A 27,586-nucleotide genomic window follows, 5' to 3' on the forward strand; every position below is an offset into this window, starting at 1 on the left:
AAGGGGATAATAGGAGACCTGGGCATTATGAAGATCATGTTAAAACCCAACGTGAAGTCGGCTAAGCAAAGACCTTGTCATCTCAATCTGAAGTATAAGGAAAAGGTCTGATTAGAGCTAGATAAGATGCTCACAACAAGCATCATTGAGGCCGTAGAAGAATCTGATTGGGTAAGCCCAATGGTGGTACAGGAAAAGAAGTAGAAGGATGAAATAAGGATATGCGTAGATCTCAGGAAGTTGAATGATGCTTTCGTACATAATCCTTTCTAGACTCTGTTCACTCACGAGGTATTGGATGATGTAGGTGGCCAGGAAGCGTACTTCTTCACTAATGGGTTCTCTGGGTACCATCAAATCAAAATCGCACCTGAGGATAGAAGCAAGATGACTTTCGCGACTGAGTGGGGATGTTTTCAGTACACTGTAATGCGTTTCGGATTGAAGAATGTGCCTATGATTTTTTCGCGCGTAGTCATTTCTGCATTCAAGGAATTCATTCATAAGTTTCTGGAGGTGTACCTTAATTACTGGACTGTGTTTGGATTGGTAAAATTCCATGTGGCAAGTCTACACCTAATGCTAGATACTTGTCAAAGGTACCAGATTGCACTCAATTTGAAGAAATGTTTGTTTTGTGTGCCTTTTGGGACTCTGTTGGGTCATGTGATTTGTAGACAAGGACTGATGGTAGATCCCGCGAAGGTCACAGTGATACTTAACTGAGAGGCACCGAGGAGTGTAAAACAACTACACACAACCTTACAACATACTAGGTATCACAAGAAGTTTATCAAGGGCTATGCCTAGATCATCGCACTTATGGAGAAATTGTTGAAAAAGGATGTCACGTTCTGTTGGAACGAGGATTGTCAGAAGAGCTTGGATGTATTGAAAGGAAAAATGGTCACTGCACCGATTTTAGTCTTCCCAGATTGGAAGAAGGAGTTTCATGTACATGCATACGTGTCATGTATAGCACTGGGAGTAGTACTGACATAGTCTGGCGAAGGAGAATTAGACCATCCTATAGGATTCGCAAGAAGGAGGTTATCCAAGGATGAGAAGAACTATTCCACCACCGAGCGTGAATGGTTAGCCATGGTATACACACTCCAGAAGTTTAGGCACTATTTGTTGGGTGGACATTTTAAGATGTATACAGATCATTCTGCATTGAAATACCTGGTCGATAAGCTTGTGTTGGGGGAGAATCCGTAGATGGTTGTTATTGTTCTAGAAATATGATTTTGAAGTTATTGTGAAGCATGGACGATTGAACACGGGACCAGACCATTTGTCACACATCGAAACAGGGGAAGAGCCCACTAATTTGGAGGAGGGAATAGTCTTCCCAGATTGGAAGAAGGATTTTCATGTACATGTAGACGTGTCATGTATAGCACTGGGAGCAGTACTGACACAGTCTCGCGAAGGAGAATTGGACCATCCTATAGCATTCGCAAGAAGGAGGTTATCCAAGGATGAGAAGAACTATTCCACCACCAAGCGTGAACGGTTAGCCATGGTATACACGCTCCTGAAGTTTAGACACTATTTTCTTGGTGGACATTTTAAGATGTATATAGATCATTTTGCATTGAAATACCTAGTCAATAATCTTGTGTTGGGGGGAGAATCCATAGATGGTTATTATTGTTCCAGGAATATGATTTTGAAGTTATTGTGAAGCATGGATGACTGAGCATGGGACCAGACCATCTATCATGCATCGAAACTGGGGAAGAGCCAACTAATTTGGAGGAGGGATTGCCTAACGCGCAACTATTTGCAGGGCATGTCGCGGATGGTAACTTTGAAGACATCATACACTTCCTAACGATTTGAACTGCCCCAGAATGTTACACCATCCAACAGAAAAAGGAGTTAGTGATACGCGGGGAAAAATTTTCTGTCATAGCCAAACATCTGTACAAAATAGGGTCTAATGAAGTATTACGATGATATGTATTGGAGTTTGAAAAGAGCAGTATCCTCATGGACGCTCATGGGGGTGCCGCGGGAGGCCATTATGCAGGAAGGGTGACTAAACAGAAGATTCTATGTGTACAGTTGTGGTGGCCAACCCTACATGATGATTCAAAAGATTACTGCAAGGTGTGTGATGTGTTTCAAAGGACTGGCAGGCCATTGCTGAGGGATGAGCTGCCTCTGAACCCACAGATAATGTTACAACCTTTCAAGAAATGGGCGATAGATTTTGTGGGACCCATTCAGCCCTAAGGAAAGAAGACGAGAGTGCGATACATTATCACTGCAACTACGTATTTGAGTCGCTAGACGGAGGCACAATCTGTAAAGGATTGCATAGGCATGAATGCTGCGAATTTTCTCTTTGAGTATGTAATGACGTGATTTGGGTGTCCAAAGATTTTGATGAGTGATCCTGGTACGCACTTTCTGAACGAAATGATCAATGTGCTGATGGAGGAATTTCAGGTATATCACCAAAAAAGCACGCTTTATAACCCATAGGCTAATGGGATAGTGGAAGCATTGAATAAGGTGCTGGAAAACATGCTGACCAAGGTTTTCAATGCTCAGCGAACTGATTGGGACCTACGCATACCCGTAGTATTATGGGCCTATCTGACGAAATGTAAAAATTTTACTGGACAGACACCCTTTAGGCTTGTATATCGGGTTGAAGCAGTGATGCCCATGGAATACATTGTGCCTAGTCTGTGGATAGCAACACTCATGGGTATGATGGATCGCAGAGTCCTGGAAGAGAGTCTCGCGTAGCTGGATGAGCTTGAGGAAGAAATATTTATAGCTGGATTTCACCAATAGGTCCAAAAGCAACGCGAGAAAGTATGGCATGATCGACACATTAAGTTGCGCACCTTTAAGGTAAATGATCTATTTTTTTTACATGATAGAAAATTTGATCAATATCTAGGGATATTCAAAATGCACTGGTTAGGGTCCTATGTCATTAAGGAGATTACCAATGGTGGAGCAGTTCAGTTGGTTAAATTGAATGGAGATACCTTCAAAGGAAAGGTGAATGGCAGCCGATTGAAGCCATACACTAGTGATCTGGCCAAGTGACTATATAAGGGTACCATAGTCGTAACAGTCCAGGTAGCTGAAAGGAGGCACGGGACGATAAACTACACTACTCGGGTTAGGGAACTACATGATTGGAGGATTGTACGAGATGAGGAAATGTCACATGGTTCACGACAACATGAAGAGAGTTGTGCTACCCATGGAGAAGTTGCACAGGTCATCCAGAAAGTGACCGTTTAAGTCATTGTTCATGATTTCATGGTAATAATGCGACCAAATGGGATGGGCGGCTGAAATTTAGGACAAACTTTATGGGTAGTGTCCTTGGAAATCTTCCGCCAATCTGACATTAATGAATCGATTTTGGGGGGAACGATTGGATTTGAACTTGAAAGTGCCTATAAATTACAAGTGGCTACCTAGCGAAAAACACTTGGCATTTTGAGAATTGAGTTGTTGAGCTCTCACACGTACATGAACCGTGAAAACTACGAAGCTCTGCTAGCAAGTTCAGTATTTGAGATGTTGCCAAAGGAGACATAAGAGTTGTTGCATAGCATCATATCAACACCCATAGAAGCTCTAAGCGCTGAAGCAGTGACAGCTGAGGGGGCTGTGTCGGATGTTGTTAGGGAGGCAGAGGGAGCTAATCGAAATGTTGCAGAGGTATTAGCTGAAGTTCCAAAATCACCACAGACACCTAGACCGAAGCCCACCTCGACCATGGAGAGTGCGAAGGACAAAAAGGGCAAGCAGGTTGCGATACTAGTGCGCACATCACCTAGAAGAAACCCATTGAAGGACAAGCCCATCATAGAGCAAAAGGGAAAAACCATTAATCTAGAGCCGGAGGAGGAAGAAATTGAGGACATCCCGATGGATGATGATTATTTGTTGGTAGAAGTGGAGGAAGTTGAAGTCCAGGGTGCTAACCCTATCACTAAGTTGTCCGAGTATGTCGCCCCGTACAAGGGGAAGACCAAGGTGCCAAAGGACATTGATGAGAGCAAGGTCACCTTAGACACCCCACTACTATTGGACAAGATTTTCTTTGAAGGAATGTGCTTTGGGAAGGTTCCTCTGTTCAAACTTGAAGATTGGGACTTAGATGACCACGAGAAGTTCCCACACTTGGCGACAGAGTAGCTAATGCACTGCGTTGTTGACACAACCATTGGGATGACTGCATTAGAACTGCAGATGTGGCTTAGGGGAGTAGACAAGGGAGGTCTTCTCAACCTTCTATGGGTGTCACACTAGAGTCACACCCTCATTGCAATATTGGTCATCAAGCAACTGCTATGCTTGGTGCACGATGGGTGTCTGTGGCTAGTGGAGACAATACCCATCACCGACAGATTGATCCATAGGATCACGCGTCTACCCTATACAGGAGAAAATACGGCCATGATTTTTTGCTGAAAAGGAGGCGAGAAGGCCCTCACAGAGGCCATGAAGGTGAAATTTAAGCTTGTGAAGAAGCTGCGAGGCTATGCCATCTCGAGTATTTATGACCCTGCGGTCAACGTGGCCACACAAATTTTGGAAGGAAAGGTTATAAGGAAGTGTCATAGAGATGAAGTGACGGCACTAATCATCACTCTAGCACCCCAATGTGCTAAAGGAGTCCAGTTTAATTGGTTGCACTATCTCTGTGGTGAGTTCCTTGCGAACTGTCGTGAGGCACAGGAGCTCAGCAAGACATTCCATTATGCATGGCTCTTGCTGTCTATTGTGCTGGTAGCCTGGGATTTTCCAGAAGAGAGTCAATTCGCCTCAGTCATGGCGAACCTGCCAGAGACAGAGAAGTACGCTTCACTATGGGCAACCAAGGAAGCTCAGCGCATCAAGGATAGCAAGATCTTCTGGATCTTGACGGAGATGAACATCCACATGGCTATCAATCACAAACCGTGGTTTTCAGATACTATGTTTTCCAACCTGCAGGGGTACGTGGAGTTCAAGGAAGATGTTCACCATTTGTCAATCAGGGCACAGAAGGACCCTGCGTAGACATGGTATGAATTGCCTTACTTGGCAACGGATGATGCAATTGATGTAGTACTTGATCACTCGCAAGCAAAGTGGTGCACTACCTTAGACTTGGCGGTAGGGTTGAGCAAGTCCATCACGTAGCGCAAAAAGGAGGAGGCTAAGTTCAATATGGCTTAACTAGTCAAGAAGAGGAAGAAGGAGGTCACTGACAAGGCCCAGGCAGAGCGCGATGTGGCCCAGTAGACGGAAGAGCAGACATGCGAAACATAGTGTGGCTCTAATAGAGGCGCGAGGTCTCCTTTGCCTGAAACAGAGGAAGAAATAGACGAGCAAATAGAGCAGCATGTCATGGACCCACAGACGATGTCAGACTGCATCAAGCATCCAAGGGAGCAAGAAAAAGTGGGGTCGAGGAAGAAATCCAAGGCCAGTAAGGCATCGCTAGACCGAATCACGCTCATAGAAGGCGATTCACATGACATTGGAGACACGGTGCAAGATGTCACCGCGGAGGAAATACAACAGTTTGAGCAGCAGTAATAACTACTCCAGGGGGCCATCCAGATGGGCCTACAGGAGCTGTAGACCCATGCATCATAGGCTAGCACGGTGTCTACCAGCTTCTCTATCGGTACTTTAGAAGCTGCTGAGATGCTACATGCGGGGGTCTCCCACGTGATAGTGTTGCCGGATAGATCAGTGACCATAGAAAATGAAGCTGGCAGGCCCACTATCAACACTATCAAGGGAGTGGCATTGAACTTGGTAGTGCTCCCTAGTGAGGTGCTCCAAGTATTGCCGGATGGAGTGATCATGGTGTTGAGGGCCTACGAACATCGTTTTCTATAGGTGATCAGTGAGAAGAACATTAATAATCAGTAGATGGTCCTACAACGAGACTCTTCTATCATCATCATGATCGAGGTAACCAACCGAAACAAGTGCATAGTTTAGGTCATAGAGGAGGCATGCCAAATGGTCCTAGATTTGGACATTCCTAAGGAAGAACCGGTTGAGGTGCACATTCACAAGCTTGCTACAGGGGTGCACGATGCTCACATAGAGTTGGCTACAGTTCAGCTGGAGCTAAACCTACATATTGTAGATTTATGATTGAAGGCCGAGCCTTCAACTCTACAAGAAGTAGAGGAGCAGTGTTCAACCGCTATTACAGAGGTGATAGCGGTGGTAGACAGTGCGGTAGTAGACTGTACACAACTTTTTGAACAGTCGTTCAAGGTCCCGATGAGCCTCCAGGAGGACGCTAATGTACAGCGGCTAGAAACAGAAGTGCAAGAACTGTAGCAGCGCTATGAAAAAGTAAAATGTACAGCGCGAATCGTCACTCTCACGCAGAGACTGGAGAAGATGCATGAGGCCAAATAACTAAAAGAACAGGTAGATGTAGCACAACACAAGGAGGCAGTGCTAAAGGTGCACTTGAAGCCTTGGTTGGATGAGGCTTATTTGGTCATGGCATTTATTGAAGGCCAGCTTGTTCATCTGCAAGAAACTCAGTAGAAGCTTGAGGCTGACACTTTAGGACCAGCGACCAAGCAGTTGGTTGAAGAAGCAAAGTAGGTGGCCACCCAATGCACTACCGAGGTTGTCGTCATATAGGTCGAGCTGGGAGGTCTTCGCACCAAGATCATTGCACCCGTAGAGTGACTTGAGTGGAATGACAAAGGGAAGCAGATTATCTATGCGGAGCCCAATGCCACCATTTCTACCATGAAGATCAAGAAGAATGAACTCAAATATCTAAAGGAGGAGAAGCACCTATTCCACTCCAAAATGTGGGTAAAGGGTTCCTCGCTACAGTTCGTTATCGACAATGGGAGCTAAAATAACCTCATTTTAGCAGAGGTCATGAAGCAGTTGGGCTTACCGACCACAACACAACCACAACCGTACATTATTCGATGGCTTCACCAAGGATGATATCTTTGCACCAGCTAGTAGTGTCACCTTCCATATAGCATCAAGCCCTTCATGGATGAGGTATTATGTGACATTGCTCCTCTTGATGTTTGTAATGTATTATTAGGCCAACCATACTTCTGGAAGCAACAAGCTATGTATGAATCAAGGCCTCGCGTTGTTATTTTTAACTTGGTAAATAAGTTGTATAGATACCTGAGGTAGCACCGCCTATCACCATCTCTTTGGTTACTAGAAAACAATCCACTAAGTTCATTTCCAAAACTAGGAAATTTATTTCTCTGATGATACGCCCTTAGGGAAAGAAGAAGATGGTGGCCACGACCTCCAGATAGGGCCCCTCCACACAAAAACAATAGATGGACAAGGTCATGCAGGAGTACGATGACATCTTCACCTCCCCCACAGGGGTGGCTCTGCACTATGAGTCCAAGCACTCCATCAATCTAACCAAAGGTGTGAGGTTGCCTAGTGGACCAATCTATTGATAGTCTATTCTCGAGAACAAGGAAATCAAAAGGAAAATTTAGGAGTTGTTGCAGAAAGGTCAGATACGATCGAGTTCATCGCCCTGTGGGAGCTCGATCATGTTGGTACAGAAGAAGGTTGGGAATTGGAGACTCTGTATTGACAATCGGGTGTTGAACAAGATCATTGTCTGGAATAGGTACCCAATCCCACAGATTGATGAAATTCTCAGCCAACTCAAGGTTGGAATATATTTCGGCAAGATCAACTTGAAGTCTGGATTTCACAAGGTACCATTCAAACACTCCGATGTGTGGAAGACTGCCTTCAAAGCCAACAAGGGCTTTTTTGAATGCCTGGTTATTCCTTCCAGGTTGACGAATGCTCCTATAACCTTCATGAGGCTGATGGATGACATATTGCAGCCATTCACCAACTCACTTGTAGTGGTATACTTGAATGACATCCTGATCTTGAGCCAGAGTTTGGAAGAGCACCTCCACCACATTGACAGGTCTCCAGACACTACGACAACATAAGATGTGTGCCGATTTGCAAAAATGCACTTTTGGTGTGAACTAGGCTTAGTATTTGTGATACATTATTGATGAACGAGGTTTGATTGTCGATCCAGCCATGATCCAAGTCATTCTAGATTCACCATGCCTAACCACTCTAGCAGAGCTCCGCATCTTTCTGGGTCTTGCCCATTTCTACCACAAGATCGTATTGGGGATCTCTCATATCACTTGGCCGTTGAGTCAAGTCGCCAAGGGAGGAGCGAAAGGAAATTTCCTTTGGTCTGAATATCAATAGAAGGCATTCATAGAGTTGACACATCACATCTCCTCTACACTAGTTATTGCATTACCAAACATGCAACAACCATTTGAGATTGAGACAGATGCCTCTGACTATGCTATTGGGGCAGTCCTTACTCACTAGGGGCATCCAATGACATATCATAATGAGACACTTTTAGATATAGCCTTGAAGTATTCCACTTATTACAAAGATATGTATTTCATTGTGCAGGCCTATTGACAATGGAAACATTACATTTTGGGGAAGGAAACAATCATCCACATAGACCACGGACCCCTGCAGTTCATACAAATGCAGGGAAAATTTCAGAATGATCACCATCATATGTGGTCCACATACCTGCAAGAGTTCCATTTGAATATCAAGTACAAGAAGGGAAGCACCGATAATGTTGCAGATTGCCTCAGCCGACCCCTGATCATGGCCTTAACCACCATGCTCAACTCTTGTGTGCACGAGACTTTTGATTGGCCACTTCTCTACAAAACCGACCCATAGTTCAGTCACACATACCAGACTCTCTTGGAGAGTCAGCAAGTTCCATATTTTCACCTCCAGGATGCATTGTTATCCCACCTGGGACACATTTGTGTTCCTTCAAGCAAGTGTGCCAAGGTGATTTTGGAAGTGCACTACAGTCGGGTCACTACGCATTTCAAGGTCGAGAAAATAGTGGTAGTACTGCAAAGGTATTTCTATTGGTCGAATCTTCGATAGGATGTCAAGAAGTAGATCAAATCCTATATTTCCTACGCCATTTCCAAACCCACCGTCAAGAAGAAAGGCCTCTATACTCTGTTGCCTACCCCTAATCGACCTTGGGAATCCATCTCCATGGACTACATGTTGGGCCTTCCTTCTACTAAGCATGGCAAGGACTATGTTTTTGTGGTCGTCGACAGATTCTCAAAGATGGGAATTATGGTAGCCTGCAAGAAGAATATCATAGTAGAAGCCACTGCTAAACTCTTCTTTGAACAAGTGTGGGTACACTTTGGGATCCCATGGCCTATCATCTCAGATCAGGATAGTAGGTTCCTGAGTACCTTTTGGTCTAGTCTCTGGTCGGTGCTGGACACCAATCTCACTAAGTCCACAACATTTCATCCCCAAACTGATGGCTAGACAGAGGCCGTCAACAGGATGATCATACAAATTCTACACATGTACAAGTCAAAGAATACACACACATGGGATGAGAGTCTCCCCTATGTCCAACACTGCTATAACCAGGCTCTCCATAGCTCGACTAGCCACAACCCTTTTTAGGTGGGCATGGGATTCCAACGATTATGTCCCATTGATGTAGTCGTACCATTTGCAGCTACTTAGGAAGATTTGGCTCATGTCTAGTCCAAAGACGACAAGGAAAACAACTTCATTGAGCTCATTCAGCACATCCTCCAACAAGTCCATGACATATTGGACAGAGCTAATGTTAAGCACAAGTAGAGACATAATCAACATCAGGTACCACACAAGTTCTAGGTACGCAACAAATTTTGGCTACATTTGTAGAAGGAGTGCCTTGATGGGCCCCACCATAACCTTCACCTACTCCGATATGGGCCATACACCATAATCAAGGTAGTAGGGAACAATTCCTTTGAGCTCAGTATTCCACTATTCCTTAGTCTACACTAAGTGTTCAATCTGGATCACCTTCGGCCCTACTTTCCACCATTGTTGGACACACTCAACATTGTAGAGAAATTCACACCAACAGAGTTATAATTAGACTAAATGCAACAAGCCACAACTGATCAGATCATGGACACATAGATCAAGAACACCAGACAACAAAGGATACAACTATATCGAGTTTTCAAAGTAGGCCAACTCCTTCACCAGGGCAAGTGGCTCACCACGGAGCAAGTTTAGCAGAAGTTTCGTCATCTTGTGGAGGAACTCAACGCAATGGGGACCATTGCTTCCTAAGGGGGAAGGAATTATCTAGGTGGATATTGGTGGCCACCCACCTATTCCACTTCGACCCCCACCATTGTTTCTTCCATTTTTTCAGTTTCATTAATTGTAGCACAATTTACTATTTTTGGTAGCTTTTCGGGTCTTGAACTTCCAGAGTTGTTTTAAGGGACTAAATGACTATTTTTTTAGAAAACCACCTGTGGCAAAGATTCATTTTTAACTAAATTATTTTTGTTAATAGTTGTAGTTGTCTGATAGATCTTTCTAACGGGGTATCGTGTGCATCAAACAGAGATCGTATGCCAAATTTATGACCTCGGGAAGTTGATGTACCAAGTTATCCCAACGGGGCCCATAGTTTGTCGTTTCATCTCCTAGGGTTAGGTTTTTGGATGTTTATGGTTTTCCATTTTTTCTCAATAATAAATAGGCCTTCAACCCTCATTGTAACACACCTCAGAGTCTTAAAATTGGCAACTAGGGCCAAACTCCATGTGGGTCATATTATTTATGGCAGCTGATATTTTTATTGGATCTCTCTCATTGAGAGGTGTAGGATTGATCTAAAGATCATCCGATTCTGATAAGTATTTATGAAGTTATGAATTTATTTATGTTATGGACAAATTGTTAAGTCGGACAACAACTTATGTAGGCTCAGAAGCCCAACAGTCATTTCTATTCAACCTCTACATTTTAGTATAAATAGAAGAGGACTTCAAGTCATTTCTACACACACTTGGATCTCTTCCTCTCTCTACTTGTCTTTGGGTTTTAGTAGGAGGAGAGATCCTAAGGAAAAGCCAGAAAAGCCAGAAAAGTGAGAAAAGCTAGAAATACTGGAAAAGATGGAAAAGCCAGAAATGCTGGAACTGTTGGAACTACCCGAAAAGTCAGAACTGCCGAAATAGCTAGAAAAGCCAAAAAAGCTGGAACTGCCAGAAAAGCTAGAAAAGCCAGAACTACCAGAAAAGCCAGAACTGCCGAAAAAGCCAGAACAGCCGGAAAAGATGGAAAAGCTGGAACTGCCGGAAAAGCCAAAAAAGTCGGAAAAGCTGGAAAAGGTGGAATTTCTAGAAAAGCCAGAAAACTCGAAAAAGCTGAAACTGTCGGAAAAGCCAGACCTGCCGGCAAAGCTGGAAACGCCAGAAAAGCCAGAAATACCGGAAAAGCCAGAAAAGCCAGAAATGGCGGGAATGCCAAAACTGTCAAAATTTCCGAAAAAGCAGGAACTTCTAGAAAAGCCCAAACTACCGGGAACTACCAAAACAGCCAAAGCATCTGTCTCTGAAGGAAAGCAGCATGATGTATGAGGTCATGGGTAGCATAATAAGCAACATGATGATATGAGCATGGGCAGCATAATGATGCATGATGATATGAGCATGGGCAGCATAATGATGAATGAGATCATGAGCATGGGCAGCTTGATGATGAAAAAGACCATGGAAGATGTAGCATGATGAGCAGCATGAAGATGAGAGCAGCTCAATAATCAAGGTTCAATAAATGTGACAGTACATGAAGGTGTCACACAGCAATGTGCAACAAATAAACAAGATGCATCACTATGATAGGTGAATGAGTAACCTTAGAGAATCAGTTGAAGCAATATGTCTTCAACTGATCTCATGACGATATCAAAAGTCAAAGTGATTGACTTCTATTGTAAATGTACTATCTCTCTCACTTTCTCTGCTGAAATTTGAAGAACATAAAAGAAGAATTGATCAAGGGTTTCCCCACATTGTGGGGTTTTTCCCTGGCTAGCGCCACATCTTGTGGCCTCTTGTCTTTTGCTATTTATATTTATGTTCTATCTGCAGTTTACTTTATGCTGATGTGATTGCTAATGTGGAAGAGAAATTGAAATAAATTGCTCTAGCATAGAACATGCCTTAAGTAAACATGGAAACAGAGCTAAGGTGAAGACAATGCCCAAGCAAGAGTGAAAGAGCAATCACCAAAGACAATATGGACAAGACAAAAGGATTAATGAGTTTCACATCTCTCTTCTAAGTTCACTAAGGGTGAAGTGGAAGCAGAGAATATTATCAGAATGGCACAACGGAAGATCACTTCATTGGGAAGTTTAGATCTAAGGGTGGAAGGAAAGACAGATGCCTTGGTTGCAATAAGTTTGGCCATCATGTAGAGGAGTGTCTGAATAGCAAAGACACATCTCTTGATGAAGATAACAATCATGCCAGGGACATCTTCAATGATTAGAGGAATGAAAAGTATTACAAGTCATCAAGGAAATGGTCGACTCTTTAAAGAAAGCAAGGAACCCCAGAATCTCTTTTATGTACCTGATCACAAGAAGAACCTGGTTTCCATCTTGGAAATGGAAGTTTAAGGTTTCAGGGTGGCACTCATCGATGGAAAGGTACGTGTTTGAAAATAGATTTTCCAAAGATGTTTTAGAGTTCAGGGTTGTATCAAGTCCACTAGGGACCATGTCCATTGTCTCAGCACTGGAGGTCTATGAGTCAGATGGTCACTAGAATGCTTGAATTCAAAAAGAGCATGAAGGTACATGTCTGAGATATACTGAAGGAAAATATTACAAGGGGACCATTCCCCTCATGTAGCAGGTCCACAGGTTTGGAACAACCTGTGGAGTTTGAGATTCATGAACGGGAATCTCATGTATATAGGTGGAAGAAAGCCCTCTATGGCTTGAAGCAAAACACCCCAGCCGTAGTATGAGAGGATTGATAGCTGTTTAATGAAGCTGAGATTCACTAGGAGTGAAATCTATCCAAACCATTACCCGAAGGTTGTGGATGATAGACCTCTCATACTGGAACCTCATAAAGACAACCTATTTTTGATAGGTGCAGACCTTCTCATTTGCAAAAGTAAGAGGGAGTTGGATTCTGAATATGGAATGATAAACTGCAAGCCTGTGACTACCTCAAGGATATTAACTTTCAGAAGTTATATGGTAGTAATGTCGGACTAGATTTGGGAAATGCCTCTGAGTTTCATAAACTCAATCACGTTGATGTTCTTAGTGAACTTCTGTCCGGACATATGTTTTGCAGTTAACATGGTAAGCTCATATTTGGTTGAGCCTCACTGGATTGGTGCCAAGAATTCTGTGAGATATCTTCGGGGCACAATCTCTCATGGATTAAGATACACTATCGGAAATATGAAAACTACATGATTATTCGAATCCTGACTGGGCAGGCAGTGTGGAGGATCACTGGAGCACTTCTCAGTGCTAGTTCTCTTTGGATTCTACTTCGATATCATGCATGAGAAGGAAACAGAAATCGGTTGTTATAAGTACCGTCGAGACCAGATACATAACTACAAGTATGACCTCATATGAAGTTTCTTGGTTGTGGAAACTCTTCAGCGAGTACACATGATTAATACCACTGTGATTCTCTGTGAAAAACAGTGGGATTCGATTATTGAGGAATCCCGCATTCAATGATTTCTCTAGTAGATAGACATCAGATACTACCTCATCTGGGATATGGTAAGTCGATGAGCAAGGAGGCTCCATCGCACTGAGATGATGTACAGGCCACTACACTTTGTAAGAGCCCTGGGGAAAGATCAAATTTGTGATTTTCCTGAATGACTTGGAGTCGTCGAGAGACCCTTGTAAAAGGGTCTTGCATGTTGCATACATTGAGCTCTAGGAGCTCTGGGGGCTTGCAGTTCTTACTGGAGCAACATACGACAACAGGGTGACTCACCCTCCCCTAGTGGTGCACACCTAGACAGGATGATTCGCTCTCCTGTGGACAAGATGATTCGCTCTCTTGTGGGACAAGATGATTCACTCTCTTGTGGGACAGGATGATTCGATCTCTTGTGGACAGGATGATTCGCTCTCCTGTGAACAGGATGATTCGCTCTCCTGTGAAAAATATGATTTTCTCTCTTGTGGGACAAGATGATTCGTTGTCCTGTGGATAGGATGATTCACTCTCCTGTGAACAAGATGATTCGCTCTCCTGTGAATAGGATGATTCGGTGTCTTGTGGGACAAGATGATTCACTCTCTTGTGGGATAGGATGATTCACTCTCCTGTGTAGTAGGATGATTAATTCTCCTGTGAGGTCTAGATGATGTGTTCTCCATGATGATTTTGTAGCAAGATGATTAACTCTCCTGTGAGGTCTAGATGAAGTGTTTTCCATGACGATTGTGTAGCAAGATGATTAGTTCTCCTGTGAGGTCTGGATTATGTGTTCTCCATGACGATTGTGTAGCAGGATGATTAGTTCCCCATGAGGCCTGGATGATGTGTTCTCCATGGAATTTGTGTAGGAGGATGATTAGTTCTCCTGTGAGGACAAGATTGATTAATTTCTCCTATCGAGGCATCCTACCCATGCAGTCTGGGACTCATGGGAAGTACCTCTCATCTGATCAATGTGTAGGGAAATGAGGATAGGGACCATAGTAGTACCGATGGATGCATCGCCATATATACCATACTCCCTATGCTAGGATGACCTTCATTGATCTGGGATCAATAATACTGGTCTAGGACTAGTGGTAGGAGTTATACCCACTATGAAAATGACTTCGGGTCAATTGAGAACTGGTCTGGGACCAGTGGTACATACTTTGAGACTGACTTCGAGTTAGTAAAGTACTGGTTTGGGACCAGTGGTAGGAGTTGTACCTACTATGACACTGACTTCGGGTCGATTGATGACTAGTCTGGGACCAGTGGTACATACTCTGAGACTGACTTCGAGTTAGTAGAGTACTCGTCTCGAACTAGTTGTAGGAGTTGTACCTACTATGACACTGACTTCAGGTCGGTTGAAGACTAGTCTGGGATCAATGGTATATACTCTGAGACTGAATTCGAGTTAGTAGAGTACTAGTCTAGGACTAGTGGTAGGAGTTTTACCTACTATGACACTAACTTCAGGTCGATTGAGGATTAGTCTAGGACTAGTGGTACACACTCTGAGACTGAATTCAGGCCAGTGGAGAATGGTATGACACATTCTTGAACAATTCTTCTTCTTCATGGTTCAGTAGAGCTAAGCTGAGCAGAGCAGAGCCAACAGAGCTAGCAGAGCTGAGCAGAGTAAAGCAAAGCCAGCAGAGCTAAGTAGAGCAGAGCAGAGCCAACAGAGTTAGCAGAGCTGAGTAGAGCAAAGTAGAGCCACCGGAGCAGTGCAGGACATTGATAGCAAAGATAGTACAGTTGGACATATGGATCAGCGGATGGAGATCTCCCTAGTTGAGAAAGAGTGTTAAAATTGGCAACTAGGGCCAAACTCCATGTGGGTCATATTATTTATGGTAGCTAATGTTTTTTTTGGATCCCTCTCATTGAGAGGTGTAGGATTGATCTAAAGATCATCTGATTCCGATAAGTATTTATGAAGTTATGAATTTATTTATGTTATGGACAAATTGTTAAGTTGGCTAACAACTTATGTAGGCTCAGAAGCCCAACAGTCATGTCTATTCAACCTCTACATTTTAATATAAATAGAAGAGGACTTCAAGTCATTTCTACACACACTTGGATCTCTTCCTCTCTCTACTTGTCTTTGGGTTTTAGTAGGAGGAGAGATCCTAAGGAAAATTCAGAAAAGCCGAAAAAGCCAGAAAAGCTGGAAATACTGGAAAAGCCAGAAAATCCAGAAATTGTGGAACTGTCAGAACTGCCAGAAAAGCTGGAACTACCATAATAGCTGGAAAAGCTGGAAAATCCAGAAAAGCCAGAAAAGCCGAAAAAGCTGGAATTACCAGAAAAGCCAGAAAAGTTGGAACTACCGAAACTGCCGAAAAATTTGGAACTGTCGGAAAAGCCGAAAATGCCAGAAAATCCAGAACTATCAGAAAAGTCAGAAAAGTTGGAAAAGCTAGCAAGCCAGAAATGCCAAAAATACCAGAACTATTGGAACTACTGAAAAAGCCGGAACTGCCATAAAATCCTAAACTACCCGGAATTGTTGAAACAACCAACGCATCTGTCTCCGAGGGAAGCCAGCATGATGTATGAGATCATGGGCAGCATAATAAGCAGCATGATGATATGAGCATGGGTAGCATAATGATGCATGATGATATGAGCATGGGCAACATAATAATGAATGAGATCATGAGCATGGGAAACTTGATGATTAATAAGACCATGGAAGATGCAGCATGATGAGCAACATGAAGATGAGAGTAGCTCAGTCATCAAGGTTCAACACGTGTGATAGTACAACAAGGTGTCACATCGTAATGTGCAGCAAATAGATGAGATGCAACACTATGATAGGTGAATGAGTCACCTTAGAGAATCAGTTGAAGCAATATGTCTTCAACTGATCTCATGATGATATCAAAAGTCAAACTGATTCACTTCTATTGTAAATGTACTATCTCTCTCACTTTCTCTGCTGAACTTTGAAGAACATAAAAGAAGAATTAATTAAGGGTTTCCCCACATTGTGGGGTTTGTCCCTGGCTAGCGCCACATCTTGTGTCCTCTTGTCTTGGCTTGTATTTATAGATTTATATTTATTTTCTATCTGCAGTTTACTTTATGCTGATGTGATTGCTAATGTGGAAGAGAAATTGAAATAAATTGCTCTAGCATAGAACATACCTAAAGTAAACATAATTTTTCGTTTCATTTCCTAGGGTTAGGCTTTTGGATGTTTAGGGTTTTCCATTTTTTCTCAATAATAAATAGGCCTTCAACCCTCATTGTAACATAGTTCAGAGGCATGTAGCTGCCACATCTCTTCTGAGAAATAAGTTGCCATCGCCCAAGCTAGTTTATTTCCATTCTGTATGTAAGCATATTTCAGTTCTTTGATATTAATGAAATGAAGTTTTATTTCCATTGCATCTCTATGTGTATGGTTATATCTATAATTTGTTGTGTTCCTATTTAAATTCGGATCATTGGATGACCAATGTATTAAACCTTTAACACTTGTATAATCCAAATATTTTTGAGAAGTTCAAAGCAATGATTTTTATTCATAACAAAATAAAATCTTTGAATTTATTCTGAAAATGTAAAAGGGAAACGATATATGATAGTTAAACATTCAAATTGAATACTTAATTCCCCATATATAGTTGATGCATGCAAAATAATTCTACAGCCAAACAATATATATTCAAGAGATGACAAAAGGAAACATTTTAAAGGTGCAAAGAAACTAATTCAAACAGATTGTTCAATTAGCTAATCTCCATAAAGATGATAACTTTCCAATGGGCTACCTGGAAAATTAATACTTAACTTATCGCTACACTAAATCCTATGTTACCTTGAATATATGATGGAAAAATGAGATGAATATACTCGAAAAACACACATGGACACAAATATTTTTCAGGCTCATGTCAAAATCCTTTTATTATCTTTAAAAACTTTTAGAAAAGTACAATAATGTCTCTGGATTATCACAAGGGTTCAACCCTTTCTACTTCAAATTACAAAATATTTATAGAGTGTAATTAAAAAATATCTAATCTAATACAATCCTTTACAAAATGAAATCAATCTTATCCAAATTTTTTTGGATATATCAAACTAATACAATATAAAAATAGACTTCCTCAACTAATTTTCACAATCAACAATCTATTGGAGGGTGTTGTTGGTAAATGCTGCCTGAAAATCTATTTATTCTTGTTGTGCTTCTTCTTTTGTTGTACTAACTCTTGTTGTTATGTATTGTTTCCCTGAAATGATGCATTAATTTTTACTCGATAGGATCGATTAACTTGTCCCATATTTTACCATTTGGAATGGAGAATTTGATCACTTTTCTATATGCTTCATCCACCTCTGTGTATTTTTCAAAAGTTGGCATAATAATAAATAAATGTTGAATTTCATGCTAGATAGATAAATCATATTTTAGGCCTTTAATAAAAGATTTACGACTTATGATTCCATTCACTTTAGAAAATTTTGATATGTATATTACTATGTTATGTAATCTATACTGGTAGTTTTCTAGTGGAATTAGTTGGCCACTAGAATCTCTTAAAGGTGGAAGTCCTTTCTGTTGTAGGTTGGAAAATTTTCTGTGAAATTTCTTTACTTGCACTTCTAAGTTTTAACATTTATTTTCTAATTGTAACATCAAATTTATTTTAGTAAAAAAAATTCTAAATTCTAGGACTATGTCAACCCTATCTTCAATTCCCACTTCTTCCAATTAACCCTTGGTTTTTGAATTCAACGCTTTTGTTATCCCTATTGCCTCCCCTAGTTTATGATCCAAGTCTTCTTTAATCTCTGTTATGACTGCCTTTGCTCTTCTTACCAGTTATTCTTTTTCAAAAATAATCTCGATAGATGTCAAGAGCTCTGTTATGGTTGAATTGATGTCAGCCCATATATTTTCCTTTACTTTAGATAATGTCTATGTTGTGAGTGATTCATATTCATACTTCTCAAGATGTTTTGTTAGCTTGAAAATTTTCTCTATTTTACAGATATATGCATTATCTGCTTTTATTTTATTCTCTTCCATTTTGTGCAATGTTGCTTTAAACTTTTCTATTTCCGCATTTCTAAGAGATAAGTCTCCCATGGCCTTTGATATTTTTTCTATTTCTTCCTCGTTGATTGTCTATGTTTGTACTTTATAAGTCTCTACACTTGTCTGGTTCTCTTTGTATCAAGATTTAAAAGTCCTAATTGCTATGCAATATTGATTCACTCCCCCCAGTTTGTCAAGGGGAGTTACCTTTTTCCACTAATGAAAAAGGGGGAGAGAAGGTGTTGTGGTCACCAACAACCCCCCTCTTTGTTTGGTATTAGCAATAACATCAAGCAAAGGGGGACCCTTAACAAAAAATCCAAAAAATATTTTTATCAAAATTTTTGTATTTTAACTCCCTAAAGCTATATCGCATCGCAAAGAGAGAGTGAAGCATTTCCTATGCGCATAAATAAGCTGCAAAGAAGCGACGCGAAATTCATCGCATCGCATATATTGAAAGCGCTCTTAAATGAGAAACCTAAAGAATCACCAATGGCCGATATGCAATGTCGCATATCGCAACATCGCATAACTAGCGTACAGTGATTGAACGATAAAATGCGATCTTGCGATCTGCGATCTGTGATCTTGCGATTTGCGATCTGCGATGAATGAGATTATCAATTCCTGCGATGACACTTCTTGACATCACAATCCTTGATACTGCGATGCGAATCGTAGAAACCACTCATCGCAAAATTTCCTCGACATAGTCTGTAAACCAAAAATTGAGCGCGCCCCTTAAGGGAAATTAATGATTTGTACGCCTGAGTATCCAAGAATGATTGTGTTGCGTTTTTCGAAGAGTCAAGTCATTATGTGTGTCATGATTATGCATTCATTAGAACTTAAAGCTTTCATGTCAATCTTTTCGTCATTTCTCTTTTCCTTTGTGTAAACTGTAAGGCAACAACTAATATAAATCAATATGCAGGAAACATCTAAGGAAAAGGGGAAAGCGCCAATACTCGGAAAACAGAGAGGAGATGCCTTCACAAATGGATGCCGCATGCAGCAGGACCGCGGATTCCAGAGTATCACTCAACAGATACTGATGGAAATAGACTATCCAAGACTCAGAGTCAAAGGCGCACAAAAGCAGCATGTTTACAAAAGATCCTGAAGCTCAGACTGGGTAAAGCAAAAAGAAAGACGTTAAAGAGGAAGGACGCTCCAGAAAACCCTGGAACAAAGAATAGAAGCAAGTTTCAATACAGGAGATTGTTCAGGCAACGAAATCCCTAACTCATTGAGTCATTCGCACGGCCGGAAACCGAAATAGCAACAACACAATCAGTTTGAAAGAAATCTGGGTTATACTAAGTATACACACAGCGAACACACCCAGCCAGAGGAAGATTTTCGCAAATATCTTCTAGTTTGTCAGAAAGAGGTGCCAGCTCTTGTTATTTCTACTTTTATCACTCGAACGAAAGGAAAAGACAACCAGCCGACTCTTTCCAGGCGAACGTTGCATTGCTTACAGCACTAAGGAGCAGATACAGAAACGGTTAGAAATTAGATTCAATTTTTAGAAATAAATTTGTTTTAGTAAAAGGGCGGTCATTTGAAGCCATTTCCTAAATTTCTGTAATTAAGATTAATTAGTTAGTAGTATTTAACCCTTCTCATGGCATTTGGAGAAGGGTCCGGAAATTTGTCAAAAAACTTGTCCTCAGAACGTGCACTTTTTCACCCTCGGAGGGGGTTTTTGATGAATGGATGGATCGAGATTTATTTATGTTTGCATTTTAATGTCTGCTACTGATGTTGCACTTTTGTACTCTTAGTAGTTGTTAGAGCAAGTAGAGATAAATCATTATTGCTTGAATTTTGTGAGTGAAATCAGTCATAAACGGTACTTTTATCTCTTGACCAATTTCTGCTTATATTCTTAGAGTGATATGCAGCTAAGTTGTTTATATGTTAATGTATGAATGTGTGGGTTACCATTTGGCACTTCTGTATGGTGGAGTCATTTATTTGTGCTTGACATATGAATAACTTATTATGCGATACGCTGTTCACAACTGTTTTGCCTAACTTTTTATGCAGAATGGTTTATCTTAATTGATTTATATTCTTATGATAGCTGAATGATCTTTATTACCAGTTATTGTTCGAAATCTTTTTAGATCGCATAATAGAAGAAATCTACCCCGGGTTAGCATAGATTAGATGTGTTGTTTTTGTTAGATTACAATAGCATAGAGTCAGTTTAGAAGTTAGAATTAAATTAGCTTAAAATTACTTCTAGATCAGCATCATCAAACTCTACACACACACACACCCCTTACATTGGGAAACTAGTCCCATTATCCCCAGTCGGACCCACTATACCAAACGGACAAGGAGCTGCCAACCAAGTTCCGGACCGGGTGGGTATCGCCCTTGTTGTTGACCCAATTTTAAGGCCCTCAACATATTTGGCGCTAGAAGGAGGGCATGAACTATGAATGGCACCTAAATCAAAATCTAAATACCATTCTGAGAGTAAATCACCCTCATCAACTCCCCCGACTTCTCCAGTACGGTTAAACCCGGAGTTTGAAGTCGCTCGAGTATCCACCGCTGCTACATACCCTAATATATCAGACCAACTTATCATTGAACCCCCTGAAATTCAAACTCTGATTCGTAAACTCCAGGGATTCTCCATTTTTACTCAAAGGTCTGATAAATCTCAAAGCAGCGTGACTTCGCAGTACAACCCTGCTCATCCCCTGACCAGATTCAAGAGTGAAAAATTTAGCATCCAACCAAGTGAACTCCCTCTCCCCACCAGGAAAAGAGCAAGGAAAACACCACCAGAGTCTGATAGTGAGACTCTTTCATCTACTTCGTCCATTTTAACTCCCTCACCGCGAAGTCAGCCACCCACATCTTCATCCCAAATCACTCATCCATCTTCCACAACCCTTCCTCTTCAATCATCAAAGATCATAATATCTTCATCTTCTCAGCATCAGGGATCATCCTCTGCACTTTCATTCACTAGCAGCTCAACGATGGCCCAGTCTCCATGGAACAATCCTGGGGCGGTTTTAATGCCTCCACCCCTGAGCCCAATACGGGCCCATCCTGAGAAATGGCTACCTAAATTCAATCCAGAAACAAGCATGCTAGCTGAAGAGCATATCAATAATTTCATGCGTTCTGTTAATCTCAATGGAGTTACCAACGAGGATGCTGTCGTCCGACTTTTTCCCTATACAATGCAAGGAACAGACGGGTCATGGTACTTTTCGTTACCTTCCGGTTCTATCACAAGTTGGGACATTTTTCAAAGTCAATTCCTTACCAAGTTCGGTGATGACAGATTAACAGCGACGTTGATCAATGACCTAACCAATCTTAAAGCTGAGGCTAGAGAACCCATTAAAGATTTCAATTTATGGTTCAATAAGATCCTCAACAAAATCCCCGCTGCTTCCCAACCCAGCGAGGAAGTAAGATGTGAATGGTATATCACGGCCTTACCATCAAACTTGGCTATCTTCGTAGATAGGGCAAACAAGACGACCTTAGTTGAAAACTTCATAGAGGCGTTAGCAGTGGAAAAATGCGTAGTAGCCCTAGAAAAGAGATCTGCAATAGAGGAACGCAAATCTAAGAAAATCTCTTTCAAAGAAGACACCAAGAAGAAACAAACAAAAGATCCTTTCGATTTGGAAGGATTACAAAAAGTATTAAAGGCCATGTCCAATGAGATGATTGACATAAAAAAACAAGTAGCAGAAACGTCTTCAAAAAAGCCCTACAGAGCTTTTAAAAGAAATCCTCCCATGGATGTGAAACCACCCAATGCTGTCTCAAACGTCGAATCCGAAGAAGAAGAAGAAGAAGAAAATACCACTGAAGGGCAGACCGACGATGAAGAAGTTGTGGAACTACAAGGAATGTGGGATTTCATCCTCCCACAAGAAGAAGATCAAGAAGCATTTCTGGTTAGCACACGAAGCAAAAATCAACTTGATCCTCCCCAAACTACCCCTAAACAGAAGGGTGCAAGCCCTGCAACAAAAGATAAGGTTGCAACAAAGAAAACAACTGCTAGAGCGACCCAATTTAGCCCAGTTCAATCAGATCAAGCACCTCCATCAAGAACACTGATAGTGTCAGATGAAATGGAGTATAATATTATCGATGACATGAAAAAGACTAGGGCTAATATCACTCTTTACGAGTTGAGAAAATTGAAACATCAACAGAAAATAATGATGAAAGAATTACATGCCATGCCTACTACATCTTTACCTACAGTTGTAGCTTCCCACAACATGGGAAGACCTCCAACCAACATGATCAATAAGATTGATCCAAATGACATCGCCTTGATTGGAGGAAGATCAAGATCTCATACTCCTCCTTTTCTTCTCACTTATGAAATTTTCAATAAAAACGTGCACAATTGCTTGGTTGATTCTGGTGCTTCAACGAATATTTTACCCAGATCAATATGTGCTAAATTGAATGTTCAACCACAAAAATCCGCAGTGCGCATAGTTCAACTTGATCGATCCCAAGTCGAAGTGATTGGTGAACTTAATCAAGTGACCATAAGATTGTCGTCTAACCCGAAGGTATGTCAGGTTATCGACATTCTAGTAGCTGATATCCCTGAATTCTATGGTTTGATTCTTAGCAGGGTTTGGTCCGAAAAACTCCACGGATATTTCTCAACCGACTGGTCGCACATGTGGTTACCCTACAACGGTAAACCAAATCAAATAAAGGTTGAACGAGAGTTACACCAAAAGTACATAATGATGGAATTGGAAGGAGAGAATGAAGCAATAACATACAACAGCAGTATCATAGGAAATTACTCGGTAGATTCTTTCCTCAGCAATTTCAATGCTCATACCTCACCTTACTTAGAAAATTCAGTTTTGTCCCAAGTTGAAAATTTTTCCCAAACTGATAATTCAAAGTGTTTTAATTTTTTTGATAACCCTGTAAATACATCTTTGTTTTGGAAATTATATTTTGATGGCTCTAAATCTAACGAGGGAGAAGGAGCAGGATGCATTCTGATTAGCCCAGACGGAAATAAGACCATGCTTACGCGCAGACTTGAGTTCGATTGCACAAACAATACAGCGGAATATGAGGCCTTGATGCAAGGCCTATACAAAGCAATCGGGTTGAACGTTAAGTATCTTCAAGTCTTTGGAGATTCTGAGATTGTCGTCAAACAGGTACGTAACACCATACATTGCCTATCAAGTCATTTGAAGCACTATCAATCTTTAGTACAAGATCTGACTGCACATTTCATAGCTTTCAATATTTCGTCAATCCCAAGACTACAAAATGCAAGCGCAGAGCTGTTATCTAACGTAGCCTCTAGACTTATTCCCTCCGAAGATTTTAGTCCAGATAGATTCTCAATAGAATTAATCTTTAAACCATCCATCCCTGACAACATCACCAACTGGAGAGTATTCAATGACGATCCTGACATTGTAAATTTCCTCACTTCTGAAGGATCCTACTCAAACCAAATAATTGACGAAGACCATCATGATCACCAAATACAACAAAATAGCACTGATAATGCTATACGTAAATCAGTGGTTAAGTTAGAAGACTTATATGATTTAAAAAGTCGGTTTAAAAGGTCTTCCAATTCTAAACTCTACAGTTCGACTCTGAACTACGAATTAGTGAACCTAGGAACCGATGAGAAGCCGCAAAACGTTAATCTAGGCCACGCCCTAGCCCCTAAAGAAAAATTAGCATATATACGTCTTCTGAGACAATACAAAAACGTTTTTGCCTGGAATTACGATGAGCTGAAGACATACGACACTTCTATCATTCAACACACTATACCTATGATTGACAATGAAAAACCTGTCCAGTAGAAACTTAGAAAAATCCACCCCAACTTAGAAAATCAAATAAAGACTGAGCTAAAGAAGTTGTTGAGAGCCAGAATAATTTTCCCCGTCAGACATTCCAAATGGGTATCCAATATGGTGCCCGTTAGAAAGAAAAATGGAGATATTAGAATCTGTATCGATTTCCGGAATCTCAACAAAGCCCGTCAAAAAGACAATTTTCCCCTCCCAACTATGGAGCAAATATTACAGGCAGTAGCAGGCTCAGAATTAATGTCTTTTCTGGATGGATTTTCAGGATACAATCAAGTGCTGGTACATCCCGATGATCAGTTAAAAACCACATTCCGAACTAAATGGGGCACATACGCATATCGGAAGATGCCATTTGGTCTGATCAATGCCGGCGCTACCTTTCAGAGAGCCATGGACATCGCATTTAAAGGTTTAGTCAATAAATCTGTAGTGATTTACCTGGATGATATAACAGTGTACTCCAAGAAGCGAAGTGACCATCTCAAAGACTTGAAAAAAATCTTTCAAAGATGTTTAAGGTATGGGATTTCACTTAACCCAAAGAAATATTTTTTCGCATTAAGTGAAGGGAAATTGCTAGGATTCATAGTGTCAAAATCTAGTATTCACATTGAACCTGACAGAATCAAAGAAATTTCCGAAATATCCATGCCTCATAAAAAAAAGGCCATGCAATCTTTCCTTGGTCAAATCAATTTTGTAAAGAGATTTGTCCCGGATTTTTCACGTATTATTTCTCCTTTACAAAATATGATAAAAAAGAATTCAAATTTTAAATGGGGTCAAGATGAGCATGAAGCATTCAACTTGATCAAACAAGCTATCATTAACGCTCCATCTTTAGCAACCCCAAATTTTTCAGAATCTTTTATCTTATACACATTTGCCTCAGAGAAATCTTATGCCGCGATTTTAACTCAAGAAAATCAAGAGAAGGCGGAAGCTCCAATCGCATTTTTTAGCTCGAACTTACAAGGTGCTGAACTCAATTATTCAGACGTGGAGAAACAGGCATATGCTGTTTTCAAAGCGATCAAATATTTCAGACCTTTCTTACTTAAAGCCCATACCAAAGTCGTAGTACCATTTCCAGCGGTAAGAAACCTTCTGATACAGAAGGATGTGGGCGAAAAGAGAGAAAATTGGATCACCGCTTTACAAGAATACGATCTTGAGATCAAGCCAGCAAACATCGTAAGAGGTCAAGGCTTCTGCAAGATGTTAGCTGGAGCATCGCAAATTCCTGAGAACTCATCTGAAGAGGTACATACGTATGAGGTAAGCCTAAACGACGCAGAATCATTATATGCTGACACCATTTATTAACTTAAGAACAGGTATGCTCCATCACACCTGGACCACACCAAGAAAAGAGCTCTCAGATTGAAAGCTAAACAACACCAGCTCATAAATGATGTTCTGTTTAAAAGGAATTATGATTCTGTGCTTCTTAAGTGTCTTGAGAAAACTAAAGCCGAAAAGGTTTTGCAGGAACTCCACGATGGACCAGCAGGTGGACACTATGCTGGAGACGCTACTGCACATAAAATCTTACGTGCAGGATATTATTGGCCCACGCTGTTCAAAGACTCATACAATTACGTAAGGAAATGCCAAGCCTGCCAGACTGCTGCAGGGAAACAAAAGAAATCGTCCATGCCACTACAGCCGGTTAACATCGAGCAACCATTCAGTCAATGGGGCTTGGACATAATAGGTGAGATCGTTCCTCACTCTTCTAAGCAGCATAGGTATATCCTCACGACAACATATTATTTTACTAAATGGGTAGAAGCAGTTCCTCTCAAGACAGCTAATTCTGAAAACATTATTGAATTCATAGATCAATTTATCATCACTAGGTTTGGATTGCCAACGGCCTTAATGTTTGATAATGCCTCATACTTTTCTGGAAATACAATGACTGAGTTTGCACTTAAAAGAGGATTCAAACTGAAATATTCTGCCAACTACTATCCTCAAGGTAATGGATTGGCTGAATCAACAAACAAGAACCTAATCAGGATTATTAAAAGAACAGTCGACCAAAACCAAAAGAATTGGCAAAAAGCGCTGGTAAGTGCTTTATGCGCAGATAGAATTACGAAGAAAGCTTCAAGCGGCACTTCTCCCTTTAATTTAGTTTATGGGAAAGAAGTGGTTCTTCCAACTCACTTAGTCATTCCCTCTTTGTCTCTAGTACAATACATCGATGAAGTATCTACTTCTTCCTTACAATTGAGACAAATGGAAATAATCAAACTAGAAGAACGACGAGAACAAGCTAAGAAAACCCATGCTCACCACCAAGCGCTAATAAAATCCTCTTTTGACTCAATCATAATGACCAGAAAAAACTTTCAGATGGGAGATTTAGTTTTGAAGTGGGATAAGGGTCATGAAGAAAAGGGCAAACATACAAAATTTCAGAAGCTGTGGCTTGGTCCTTTTCAGATTGTAGAAGTCATAGGCCCATCAACGTTTGTGTTGCAGGATTTGGCAGGTAGAAGAGATTCTTTGCCTGTGAATGGATAGATTCTTAAAATGTATTTTCCATAGAAGATCATTCTTCTATTTTTGTAGGATAGTTTTAGTTTTTTTATTTGTTTTTCTCTTTCTTATAAATAATACCTGTTGTAGATGGTCACTAAAAGGATTCATGAAAGAGCACACCAATTCTCTATCATATTTTGATTTCGCTTGTACAAGTAGCAAAAATTTTCGAAAAATCTGATTTTTATTATTGAAAAATAGAGTTAACTTTAGCCTGAATATGATGTTAGTTTCAACCTCAAAAAACTTTGATGAAAGCAACCTTTGGTAAAAAATTGTTTTATATCAGCACAATGAAAGGTATCATCAATAATAAAATAAATATTCTCTGTAAAGCTGCTATTTTTAAACTCTATTATTGTCGTCCAGAGCTTTCTTAAGGAAAAACAATGACTTCCTCCCTGCTAAAGGAAATCGCAGCATTCAGAGGAACAATCCGAGAAAACACTATATCT

Source organism: Pinus tabuliformis, chromosome 7, assembly GCF_031772625.1.
Source record: "Pinus tabuliformis cultivar Carrire ecotype Pingquan chromosome 7, CPIR1, whole genome shotgun sequence".
NCBI lineage: Eukaryota > Viridiplantae > Streptophyta > Pinopsida > Pinales > Pinaceae > Pinus > Pinus tabuliformis.